The sequence below is a fragment of the Chiloscyllium plagiosum genome, unplaced genomic scaffold (genome assembly GCF_037043375.1).
Source record: "Chiloscyllium plagiosum isolate Xiang-an unplaced genomic scaffold, Cpla_swu_hap1 HiC_scaffold_29, whole genome shotgun sequence".
NCBI lineage: Eukaryota > Metazoa > Chordata > Chondrichthyes > Orectolobiformes > Hemiscylliidae > Chiloscyllium > Chiloscyllium plagiosum.
Genome location: NW_028270167.1, coordinates 100,702,743 through 100,713,666, shown reverse-complemented (window position 1 = coordinate 100,713,666; position 10,924 = coordinate 100,702,743).

Here is a 10,924-nt window from a genome sequence, read left to right as displayed (position 1 = left end):
TCTGTGTAACACTCCCTGCCTCCGTATCTGCTTCGGCCTGCAATAGCCTCCCTATCTGAGTACCACTCACTGTCTCCGTATCTCCTTCGTTCCCTGCTGCCCTCCCTATCTATGTAATACTCCCTGTCTCGGAATCTCCTTCAGTCTTGACCTTCCCAACCTGTGTAACAGTCCCTGTCTCCGTATCTCCTTCAGTCCCTACTGCCCTCACTATCTGTGTAACTCTCCCTGTCTCTGTATCTCCGTCATTCCCTGATACCCTCCCTATGTGTGTAACACTCCCTATCTCGGTATGTCCTTCAGTATCGACCTTCCCTCTCTGTGTTACACTCCCTGTCTCCGTATCTCCTTCAGTCTCTACTAGCGTCCCTACCTGGGTAACACTCCCTGTCTCCTTAGCTCCTTCAGTCCCTACAACCCTCCCCATCTGTGTACACTCACTGTCTCCGTATCTCTTGAATGTCCCTGCTACCCTCCCTATCTGTGTAACACTCCCTGTCTCCGTATAGCGTCAGTCCCGACTACCCTCCCTATCTGTGTCACACTCCCTGTCCCCGTATCTCCTTCAGTCCCGACCTTCCCTATCTGTGTAACACTCGCTGTGTCCGTATCTCCTTCAGTCTCTTCGCGCTTCCCTAACTGTGTAACACTCCCTGTCTCTGTATCTCCTTCAATCCCTACTACTCCCACTGTCTTTGCAAAACTCAATGTCTCCGTCTAGTCTTCAATCCCGACCTTCCCTACCTGTGTAATTCTCCCTGTCTCTGTATCTCCTTCAGTCCCTGCTACCCTGGCTATCTGCTCCAGCAGCTACAACACTCCCCTTTTGTCAGGCCTACTCTGTTATTGCTCCAGCAGCTTTATCACTCTCCATCTCTCAGGCCTACTCTTTAACTGCTCCAGCATCTGTATTACTCCCCATCTGTCAGCCCGAATCTGTAACTGTTCCGGCAGTTATATCACTCCCCTTCTAGCAGGCCTACTCTTTAACTGATGCAATAGCTAATCACACTCTATCTTTACGGCCTATTTTCTAACTGCTCCAGGAGCTACATCACTCTCCATCTGCCAGGCCTACTCTGCTCCAGCATGTGTAACACTCCCCATTTGTCAGGCCGAATCAGTAACTATCCAGCCACTATATCACTCCCAATCCAGCAGACAGACTCTGTAACTGTTCCATTCACGATGCCATTCTCTGTCTGTCAGGCCTCCTCTGAAACTCTTCCAACAGCTATATCAGTCCCCATCTGCCATGCCACCTCTGTAACTGTTCGAGCAGCTACATCACTCCCCATCTGTCAGGCCGACTCTGTATCTGCTCAAGCAGCAATAACACTCACCACTTGTCAGGCCTACTCTGTAACTGCTCCATCAGTTGTATGACTTCCCATCTGTCAGGCTTACTATGTAACTAATCCAGCAGCGATACAACACTCCATCTGCCAGGCATACTTGCAACTGCTCCAGGAGCTATATCACAACACATCTGTCAGGCTGACTCTGTAACTACCTCCAGCAGCTACATCACTCCACATCTGTCTGGCCTACTCTGTAACTGCTCCAGCAACTATGTCACTCGCCATCTGTCAGACCTATTCTTTAATTCCCCATCTTCATATAACTCCTCATCTGTCAGGCCGACTGTGAAACTGTTCCAGCATCGATTATTCTCCCCATCCTCCGGCCGACTTTATAATTGCTCCAGCAGCTATATTCCTCCCAAACTGTCAGGCCTACTGTGTAATTACTCTAGCATCTATATCACTTCCCATCTGTCAGGCCTACTCTGTTACTGTTCCAGTAGCTACATCACTCCCCTTCTGTCAGGCCTATTCTGTAACTGCTCCAGCATGTGTAACACTCTCCATCTGTCAGACCCAATCAGTAACTGGTCCAACCACTATATCACTTCCAACTGAAAAATGTGTTACTGGAAAAGCGTAGCAGGTGAGGCAGCATTCAAGTAACAGGAGAATCGACGTTTCGGGCATAAACCCTTCTTCAGGAAAGAAGAAGGTGTGCCAAGCAGGCTACGATAAAAGGTAGGGAGGACGAACTTGGGGGAAGGGAAAGCGATAGGTGGAAGGAGGTTAAGGTGAGGTTTATAGGCCGGAGAGCGGGTGGGGTGGAGAGGTCGGGGAGAAGGTTGCAGATCAAGAAGGCGGTGCTGAGTCCCAGGGACTGAGATAAGGTAGGGTGAGGTGAAATGAGGAAGCTAGAGAAATCTGATTCATCCCTTGTGGTTGGAGGGTTCATAGGCGGAAGATGAGGCGCTCATCCTCCAGGCGTCATGTTGCCATGGTCTGGCGATGGAGGAGGTCAAGGACCTGCATGTCCTTAGCGGAATGGGAGGGGGAATTAAAGTGTTCAGCCACGGGGTGGTTGGGTTGGTTGGTGCGTGTGTCTCAGAGGTGTTCTCTGAAACGTTCTGCAAGTAGGCGGCCTGTCTCCCCAATGTAGTGGAGGCCACATCGTGTGCAGCAGATGCAGTGAATGATGTGTGTGGTGGTTCAGATGAATTTGAGATGGATATGGATGGATTTCTTGGGGCCTTGGAGGGAAGTGAGGGGGGAGGTGTGGGCGCAAGTTTTGAATTTCTTGCAGTTGCAGGGGAAGGTGCTGGGAGTGGAGGTTGGGTTGGTGGGGGGTGTGGACCTGACGAGGGAGTCACGGAGGGAGTGGTCTTTCCGGAACGCTGATAGGGAAGGGAAAGGAAATATATCCTTGGTGGTGGGGTCTGTTTGGAGGTGGCGAAAATGACGAAGGATGATACGATGTATTTGGAGGTGAGTGGGGTGGTAGGTGAGGACCAGTGGGGTTCTGTCCTGGTGGCGATTGGAGGGGCGGGGTTCAAGGGCAGAGGAGCGGGAAGTGGAGGACATGCGGTGGAGAGCATCGTCAAACACGTCTGAGGGGAAATTGCAGTCATTGAAGAAGGAGGTCATCTGGGTTGTTCGGTCTTGGAATTGGTCCTCCTGGGAGAAGATTCGGTTGAGGCGAAGGAATTTGGAATATGGGATGGCGTTTTTGCAGGGTGCAGGGTGGGAGGGGATGTAATCTAGGAAGCTGTGGGAGTCGGTGGGTTTATAGTAAATGTCCTTGTTGAGTCGGTGGCCTTCCAACAACAAGGGATGAATGCAGATTTCTACAACTTCCTCATCCCCCCCCAACCCCCCCCCCCCGCCCCCCCCCCCCCCACTACCTTATCTCAGTCCCAACCCTCGGACTCAGCATCGCCTTCTTGACCTGAAATCTTCTTCCCGATCTCTCCGCTCCACCGACTGTCCGGCCTATTACCCTCACCTTAACTTCCTTCTACCTATCGTATTCCCAACGCCCCCCCCCCCCCCCGCCCCCAAGTCTCTCCTCCCAACCTTATATCTTAGCCTGCTTGGCACAACCTCCTCATTCCTGAAGAAGGGCTTATGCCCGAAACGTCGATTCTCCTGCTCCTTGGATGCTGCCTGACCTGCTACGCTTTTCCAGCAACGCATCTTTCAGCTCTGATCTCCAGCATCTGCGGTCCTCACTTTCTCCTAGTTGACTATGTCACTCCCAATCTAGCAGACCGACTCTGTTACTGTTCCATCATCTATATCATTCCCCGTCTGTCAGGACTACTCCGTAACTGCTCCAGAAGCTATATCTCTCCCCAAATGTCAGGCCTACTCTGTAATACTTGAGGAGAAAGTGAGGTCTGCAGATGCTGGAGATCAGAGCTGAAAATGTGTCCCGAAACGTCGATTCTCTTGTTCCCTGGATGCAGCTTGACCTGCTGCGCTTTTCCAGCAACACATTTTCAGCTCTACTCTGTAATACCACCAGCGGGTTTATCACTCCGCAAATGTAAGGCCTACTCTAACTCGTCCGGCGGGTTTGTCACTCCCCATTTGTCAGGCCTACTCTGTATCTGCTCCAACAGCACTGTTACTCCCCATCTGTCAGGCCTTCTCCGTAACTTTTCTCGAAGCTACATCACTCCCCATCCAACAGCCCAACTCTGCGACTGCTCCAGCAGCTGTATTTCTGTCCATCTCTCAGGGCCTACTATACAACTGCTCCACCAGCGATCTCACTCCACATTGGTCACGCCTAATCTGTAACTGCTCTGGCAGCTATATCACTCCCCATCTCTGTGGCCTACTTTGTAACTGCTCCAGCAGCTGTAAATTCCCCGGGTGGATCGGCACACTGTGCAACTGCTCCTGCAGCTATATCACTCCCCATCAGTAAGGCCTACTATCTAACTGTTTCAACATGTCTATCCCCCCCATCTGTCAGGCCTACTCTGCAACTTCTTCAGCAGATAATCACTCCCCATCTGTTAATCCTACACTGAAACTGCTCCAGCTTCTACATCACACCCCATTTGTCAGGCCGAAACAGTAACTGGTACAGCAGCTTTATTTCTCCACATCCAACAGGCCTGCTTTTTAACTGTTCCAGCAGCTATATCACTCCCCGTCTGTGCGGCCTCCTCTGTAACTGTACCAGCAGGAAGACCATGCCCCATCTGTCAGGGCTACTCTGTAATTTTTATAACAGATATATTACCCCCATTTGTCATGTCTACTCTCTCATTTCTCAAGCAGCTATGTCACCCCACATCCCGCAGGCCAACTCTGTAACTGTTACAGCAGCTATATCACTTCACGTCTGCCCGAACTCCTGTGTAACTGTTCCAGCAGCTATACCCCGCCCGTCTGTATGGCCTACGCTGTAATTGCTCCAGCAGTGACAATACTCCCAATCTGTCAGGCTTACTCCGTAACTGCTTCAACAGCTGTATCACTGCCCATCTGTCAGGCTTACTCAGTGACTGCTCCAGCAGCGATAACACTCCCCATCTGTTTGGCCTTCTTTGTAACTACTCCAGCAGCTACATCTCAGCCCATCTGTCAGGCCTATTCTTTAGCTGCTCCAGCAGCAATATCACTCCCCATCCGTCAGGCCGAATCAGCAACTGGTCCAGCAGCTTTATTTCTCTTTATCCAGCAGCCCTACTCTGTAACTCTTCCAGGAGCTATATCACACCCCATCTGTCAGGCCTACTCTGTAACTGCTCCAGCAGCTCTAGTACTCCCCATTTGTCATGCCTACTCACCAATTGCTTCAGCAGCTAGATCACTCCCAATCTGTCAGGCCTATTATTCAACTGCTACAGCAGCGATCTCACTCCCCACCTGTCAGGTCTACTCTGTAACTGCTCCACTATGTTAATCGCTCCCCATCTGTTAGGCCTACTCTGAAAATACACTAGCAAATATATCACTCCCCATCTGTCAGGCCTACGCTGTAACTGCTTCAGCATGCTAATCACTCCCTATCTGTCAGGGCTACTCTGTAACTGCTTCAGCATGCTAATCACTCCCTATCTGTCAGGCCTACTCTGTAAATGCACCAGCAAATATATCACTCCACAAATGTCAGGCCTACTCTGTAACTGCTCCAGCAGCGGTATCACTCCTCATCTGTCAGGCCTACTTTCTAACTGCCACACCCCATATGTGACGTCAACTCCATAACTACTCTGGCAGCGACATCACTCCCAATCTGTCAGGCCGACCCTGTACCTGCTCCAGCAGCGATATCACTCCCCATCTATCAGGCCTACTCTGCAACTGCACCAACAGCAATATCAGTCCTCTTCTGTCAGGCCAACCATGTAACTTCTCCGCAGCTAGATCACTTTACATTAGTCACGCCTACACTGTAACTGCTCCAGCACATGCATCACTCCCAATTTGTCTGGCATCCTCTGTAACTGCTCTAGCAGCTATATCAATCTCCATCTGTCAGGCCTACTGTGGAACCGCTCTAGCAGTATATGTCTCCCCATCTGTGGTGCCTACTTTGTGACTGCTCTACCAGATATTTCACTCCTCCTTTATATGACCTACACTGTAACTGCTCCAGCAGTAATATCACTCCGCTTCTCTTTGGCATAGTATGTAAACGCCCCTGCAGCGATATCACTGCCCATTAGTCAGGCCTACTCTGTAACCGGTCCAGTAGTAAAATCACTCTCCTTCTCTTCGGCATAGTATGTAAATGCCCCTGAAGCGATATCACTCCCCATCAGTCAGGCCTACTCTGTAACCGGTCCAGCATTTTTATCACTCCCCATCTGTCAGGCCTACTTTGTAATTGCTCCAGCAGCTATGTATCTCCCCATCTGTCAGACTTTATGTGTAACTGCTGTCGCACCTATCTCACTGCCCATCTGTCAGGCGTACTCTGTAACTGCTCCAGCAGTGATATCGCTCCCTATCTGGCATGCCTACTCTGTAAATGCATCAGCAAATATATCACTCCACAAATGTCAGGTCTACTCTGTAACTGCTCCAGCAGCGGTATCACTTCTCATCCGTCAGGCCTACTCTCTAACTGTTGCAGCAGCGATGTCACTCCCAATCTATCAGGCCTACTCTACAACTGTTCAAGCAGCTACGTCACACCCCATATGTGACGTCAACTCCATAACTACTCCGGCAGCGACATCACTCCCAATCTGTCAGTCCGACCCTGTACCTGCTCCAGCAGCTAGATCACTCTACATCAGTCAGGCCTACACTGTAACTGCTCCAGCACATGCATTACTCCCCATTTGTCTGGTCTCCTCTGTAACTGCTCTAGCAGCTACATCAATCCCCATCTGTCAGGCCTTCTGTGGAATCGCTCCAACAGGTATATGACTCCCTATCTGTGGTGCCTACTATGTGACTGCTCTACCAGATATTTCACTCCTCCTTTATATGTCCTACACTGTAACTGCTCCAGCAGTAATATCACTCCGCTTCTCTTCAGCATAGTATGTAAATGCCACTGCAGCGATATCACTCCCCATCAGTCAGGCCTACTCTGTAACTGCTGAAAATGTGATGCTGGAAAAGCACAGCAGGTCAGGCAGCATCCAAGGAACAGGAGAATCGACGTTTCGGGCATAAGCCCTTCTTCAGGACTTATGCCCGAAACGTCGATTCTCCTGTTCCTTGGATGCTGCCTGACCTGCTGTGCTTTTCCAGCAACACATTTTCAGCTCTGATCTCCAGCATCTGCAGTCCTCACTTTCTCCTACTCTGTAACTGCTCCAGCAGCGATATCACTCCTCATCTCTCAGGCCTACTTTGCAACAGCTCCAGAAGCTCCGTCACTCCCCATCACTCAGACCGACTCTAAGTGTTTCAGCAGCTGTATCACACCCTCTCTGTCAGGCCTACTCTGTAAACACTCCAGCTGCGAGATCACTCCCCATCTGTCAGGCCTTTCATCCTAACACCCACAAACGAAGCTGCATCAGAACATTATTTCAACGAGCCAACATACACTGCAATGCACAGGAACTACGCAGAGCAGAGGAAAATCACCTATATCGTGGATTCAAAAAGAATGGGCCCCCAATGAACACAGTCCCCCGATTGCTCAGCAACAAACCCAAACAAGCAGACAAATCACATCGAGAAACTCTAGCCATTCTCCCCGACATCAAAGACATCTCGGAAAAGACTGCCAGACTACTCAGCCCCCTGGGCATCATGGTAGACCACAAACCCACTAATACACAGAAACAGTAGCTAATGAACTTGAAAGACCCTATACGGAAAATGAACAAAATTAACAAAATACCGTGCAAGGACAGTAACAAACACTACATTGGACAAACAGGCAGAAAAATAGCCACCAGGATACCAATTATCCACAAAAATACATGACCCTCTCTCACTAGTGTCCTCACATACGGATGACGAAGAACACCACTTCGACTGGGACAATACATCCATCGAGGACAAGCCAAACAAAGATACGCACGAGAATTCCTAAAAGCATGGCATTCCAATCCGAATTCTGTCAAGAAACACATCGAGTTAGACCCCCTCTACCAGACCCTAAGAAAAGGAACAGAACGTGACTTCACCACAGGAAATCACATCACCGCCGGAAATGACATCACCAACATAAAGAAACACCAACATATAAATAGAAAGCAGTAATGTTCAGCATTGCTTCGCGTGAGGTCCACTGAACATGTTACCTAGTTGGGTAACGAAACGTCTGGAAATTAACCTTTCAGCTCAGCGAGCAAACCTATAACAAAAACCTCAACCTGAGCTACAAATCTTCTCAAAACCCGCTATCTGTAAGTGCATCAGCAGCTGTATCACTCCCCAAATGTCCAGCCTACTCTATAACTATTCCAGCAGCTGTCTCATTCCCTATCAATCAGGCATACCTTGCAACTGCTCAAGCAGCCATATCACTCCTCATCTCTCAGGCCTACTCTAACTGTTCCAGCAGCTATATCAATCCACATCGGCCAAGTCTACTCTGTAACTGCTCCAGCAGCTATATCATCCCCATCCCGCAGGGCTACTCTGTAACTACTCCAGCAGCGATATCACTCCCCATTTGTCAGGCCTGCTCTTTCACTGCTGCAGCAGCTTTATCTCTCACCATCTGTCAGGCCTCCACTTTAACTGCTCCTGCAACCTCATTACTCCCTATCTCTCAGACCGATTCTGTGACTGATCCAGCAGCAATATCACTCTCTGTCAATCAGGGGAACTCTGTTCCTCATCCAGTAGCGATATCACTCGCCATATGTCCGGCCTTTTCTGTAACTGATCCAGCAGGTATATGACTCCCCATCTCTCATGCCTACTCTATTGACACTTCACCGTCCGCATTACTCCCCATCAGTCAGGCCTACTACTCCAGCCGCCTTATCAGTCACGATCTGTCAGCCCATCTCTACCACTGCTTCAGCAGCTATTTCGCTCCCCATCTGTATAGCCTACCCTTTAACTGCTCCTGTAGCGACATCGCTTCCATCAGTGTGGCTTGCTCTGTAACTGGTCCAGCAGCTATATCACTCACCATCTGTGTGTCCTACCGTGTAACTGGTCCAGCAGGTGTATGATTCCCCTTTTGTCAGGCCTACTCTGTAACTCCTCCCGCAGCAATAGCTCTGCCCATCTGTCACTCCTTCTCTGTATTTGCTCCAGCAGCCATATCACTCTGATTCTGTCACGCCTACTCTGTAATTTCTCCATCAGCTATATTACACTCCATTTGTCTCTTCTACTCTGTAACTGCTATCGCAGCTGAATCACTGCCCATAAGTCCGGCCTATTCTGTAACAGTTTTAGCAAATATATCACGCCACATCTGTCGTGCCTATTCTGTAACAGCTCAGCGGCTAGATCATTCCCCATCTGTCAGGCCTACTCTGTAACTGCTCCAGCAAACATATAAGTACACATCTGTCAGGCCTACTCTCTAACTGCTCCAGCAGCAACATCACTCCCAATCTGTCAGGCTTACTCTGGAAATGCTCCAGCAGCTATATCACTTCCCATTAGTCAGGCCTATTAACCTGCTCCAGCAGCTATGTCACACCCCATATGTGACGTCTTCTTGATAACTGCTCCCACAGCTATATCACTCCCCATCTGTCAGGCCTACTGTTGAACTGCTCCAGCAGCAACATCGCTCCTCATCTGTCATGCCTACTCTGTAACTGCTCCACCAGCTAGATCATTACACATCAGTCAGGCCTACACTGTAACTACTCAGGCACATACATCACTCTACATTTGTCTGGCCGACTCTGTAACTGATCCAGTAGCTACATCAATCCCCATCTGTCAGGTCTACTCTGGAACTGCTCCTGCAGATATCTGACTCCCCATCTGTGAGGTCTACAGTATAATCGCTCTACCAGATATGCCACTCTCCCTTTATCTGGCCTACACTGCAACTACTCCAGCAGCTATATCACGCCCTTCTTTCAGTCCTCCCCTGTAACTACTCCAGCAGGATTATATCACTCCCCTACTCTTCGGCATAGTGTATAAATGCAACTGCAGCGATCTCACTCCCTATCTGTCAGTCCTACTATATAACTTCTCCAGCAGCTATGTCACTTCCCATCTGTAAGACTTTCTATTTAACTGCTCCTGCACCTATCTCACTCCCCACCTATCAGTCCTAATATGTAACTGCTCCAGCAGCGATATCACTCCCCATCTGTCAGGCCTGCTCGGTTACTCTTCCTGCAGCGATATCGCTCCCTATCTGGCAGGCCTACTCTGTAACTGCTCCAGACACTAGATCACTCCTCATCACTCAGGGCTACTCTCTAACTGCTTCAACAGCTGCATCACTCCCTATCAGTCAGGCCTATTCTGTAACTGGTCCAGCAGCTAAATCGCTCCCCATCTGTCAGGCCTATCATCAACTGCTCCAGCAAACACATCGCTCCCAATCGGTCTAACCTACTTTGCAACTGTTCCCACTCCACATCTGTCGGGTCTACTGTGTAATTGCTCCAGCAGCAATATCACTCCCCTACTCACTGGCTCCAGCAGCTATTACACTCCACATCTGTCAGGCCTACTCTGTAACTGCTCCAGCATCGACATCATTCCCAATCTGGCAGACCGACTCTGTAACTGTTCCAGCAGCAATATCACTCCCCATCTGTCCAACATATTATGGGAATGCCCCTGCAGCGATTCAACTCCTCATCAGTCGGTCCGACTCAGTCACTCCCCCAGCAGCTTTATCAATCCCCGTCTGTAAAGCCTACACTGTAACTGTTCCAGCAACGATATCACTCCCAATCTGTCATGCCGACTCAGTAACTGCTCCAGTAGCGATATCACTCCCCATATGAGACGCTTACACTGTAACTGTTCCAGCAGCTATATCAATCCTCGTCTGTCACGCCTACGCTGTAACTGCTCCAGAAAATACATCATTCCCCACTTGGCATGCTGATTCTGTAACTACTCCAGCAGGTGTATTACTCCCCATCTGTCACGGCTACACTGTAATAGCTCAGCAGGCTTATCACTCCCCTTCTGGCAGACCGACTGTGTAACTGCTCCAGCATTGACATCACTCCCAATCTGTCAGACCG